The 2967-nt window shown below is 32.4% G+C and overlaps 1 pseudogene; it reads right to left on the reverse strand.

The window, feature by feature from the left end:
* Positions 1-336: 336 nt before the first annotated feature.
* Positions 337-2967, reverse strand: LOC145635462 (protein FAR1-RELATED SEQUENCE 5-like; annotated as a pseudogene).

Genomic DNA, 2967 nt, shown 5'->3' on the forward strand with positions numbered 1-2967 from the left:
CATTTGATGATTGAGAAAAGATATGTTTGCTCATTTGACCCAAGGAGAACTGATTTTGGATTGGGAGATGAAACAAGAGTGCAATTGTTCCAAGTTCATATAATAGCTAATTTGCTCATTTGACAAAATGAGTAGTTAACTATTTGCTCATTTGATTAATGAGCAAGGAATTATTGCTCATTTGAGAAATGAACAAATATTTAGTCACTCATTTGAATATGTTCTATTTTCAATTCAACAATATTGCAAAGCATTAAACTATGATTAGTACAAAATTAGTAATATATTATTAAATATAAAAATTCAACAAAATCTTATATGTATATAAAAGTACCATTACACTTTTTTTGGACAATTTCTAATATCATGATGACTCAATTCACCACAACCTCTACATAATCTCTTCTTTTTTTGGTTTTGTTCTACAACCTTTTCTTTTTCTCCCTTAAGCCTTTTTGCACTTCTACCTCTTGTTTCAACATTTGACACATCAGTCTCACTCGCTTTCTTTTTTGAAGTCTCTTCATTTGATACATGAACTCCAGTCCCTTTATTCTTTGAAACTTTTGGAGGTTTGACAATTATTTCAGTTGGCACACTAGCTCCAATCAATAGCTCAATGTCTTGATCTTTGTTTTTTGCACTTCCAGCTGTTGTTTCATTATTTCTTGCAATCCTCTTTGCTTCCAAATCCTTTCTTATTCCTTGAAGATTTATCACAAGGTCTTGAATATCTTCATCTTTGCCTTCTGCCAAACTTACACAAGTGTGTATCTCTGACCATAAATCATTTAACAATTTTTTCTTGTCTATTATATTAGCACATTGCTCCAACAGGTTTCCTCCCAAGTCAAAAATTGGTTTCTTTAATGCCATAGTAGTCCACCTGTGTAGCATATACTGCTCGGGAATGGTTTCAAACCTTTTTGCTTTCCAAACCCAAATCATATGTCTACATGGAATTCCTTGCCTATAAAATAGCTTGCAAGAACATGTGGTGTCATAGTTAGTTGGATTAAACACAACATCAAATGTTCTAGTCCGATTTCCTTCACTTACTGTTGCAACTTCCAATTCATTTTCTTTCTTCAATTCATCAACACCACAAGAAAAACAAGCAATTTCAACCTCGTATTGAAATTCATAAAAGACAGAGTTAGTATATAAATGTGAGGCATGCTTTTCTATCCCTAGTGGTGTTTTGCACTCAGGATATTTGTGCTTTGAATCATTATCATTCTGACCTTGAGTGTGTCTCTGGGCATCAATTGCAGCTTCATATCTCAAGTAAAACTCAACAAGTGACACATGAGGATTGGTAAAGGAGCAGAAAAAGTTGTTTTCACTTTCGGATCTTGATGTTGTACGCATTATTCCTCCAAGGAACACATCTCTGAAATAGGCCGGAATCCACTTGTCTCTTATCTTGTACATATAACCTAACCATTCATGTTGTTCCAAGTGGTATTCAATCATCACCTTGTTCCACCTTTCTTCAAACTCAGCAGGTTCAATTTCAAGGTGCCAAACGCAAGCACATAATTTTTTTAGGAAACCAGTTTCTTCTTGCATGATTGATTTCTCCACCTTATCTGGTAACTTTTTCATTATGTGCCACATACAGAACCGATGTTCAGTCTTCTTAAACACACTTCTAATAGCAGTTTTCATTGCTGGATCCTGATCTGTGATCATACAATTAGGTTCATTCCCACCCATTGCCTTGAGGAATGATCTGAACAGCCATTCAAATGACACGATATCTTCCTTTGCTATGAAACCAGCAGCAAAATTAATGCAATTCTTATGATGGTCAACGCCTGTAAATGGAGTAAACACCATGTTGTACCTATTTACACATACAAAATAAAGTTTAAATGAGCAAATAATTTAATACTCATTTGAAAAATTATCAAATAATCGATTGCTCATTTTTCAAATGAGCAAATAACTCAATGCTTATTTGTGAAATAAGCAAACAATTCTTTGCTCTTTTGTCAAATGTGCAAATAATTGAATGCTCATTTGTCATATGAGCAAATAACTCAATGCACATTTGTGAAATGAGCAAACAATTCAATGCTCATTTGTCAAATGAGCAAATAATTCAATGCTCATTTGTCAAATGAACATGCAATTCAATGCCCATATACATACTCTTATCAAAGAATATTAGACTTATGGGGATATTCAATTTTCACATAGAAGTAATGAGTAATTAAACTAATTTTATTTAAAACAAAATCATTAATTTCAGCCATAGCTAGTAATAACACATAAATGAATTACCTATTGGTTTGGTATGTGGTATCAAAGGATACCATATCACCAAATAGAGCATAACTCTTTTAACAAAAGGGGTCTGCCCACAATGCTCTACAAAGGCAATAATCTTCATCCATCTCAAAATCAAAGAAAAAAGCGCTCCACATCAGCTTTTTGTTGGTAAAGTTATTCACGAACATTTGAGCATCACTTCCTTGAATGTATGCTTTTAAATCTCTATGAAATTTTTTGAAATCTTCCTTAGATGCAGCAATGTTTTCATATCCTCCAACAATTTCCTTCATCATTCGAAAAGTTGTAACGGGACCAATATTTACCTATTTAAAGAATAAAACAGTTTGTCACATGAGCAAATAATTCAATGCTCATTTTTAAAATGAGCAAACAATTCAATGCTCATTTGACAAATGAGAAAAAAATTATTTGCCCATTTGTCAAATGAGCAAACAACTTTTATTAGAACATACAGAGAATTCATGAAACATAAGAGAATTTGAAACATAAGAGAATTCATGAAATAATTCAATGCTCATTTGGCAAATGAGCAAAAAATTATTTGCTCATTTGTCAAATGAGCAAACAACTTTTATTAGAACATACATAGAATTCATGAAACATAAGAGAATTTGAAAGTGTTACCTTAGAATTATTCACAATTATTTTTTTGTGTAAAATGTTCAT

This window comes from Chenopodium album, chromosome 6 (genome assembly GCF_948465745.1).
Source record: "Chenopodium album chromosome 6, dcCheAlbu1.1, whole genome shotgun sequence".
Taxonomy (NCBI): Eukaryota; Viridiplantae; Streptophyta; class Magnoliopsida; order Caryophyllales; family Amaranthaceae; genus Chenopodium; species Chenopodium album.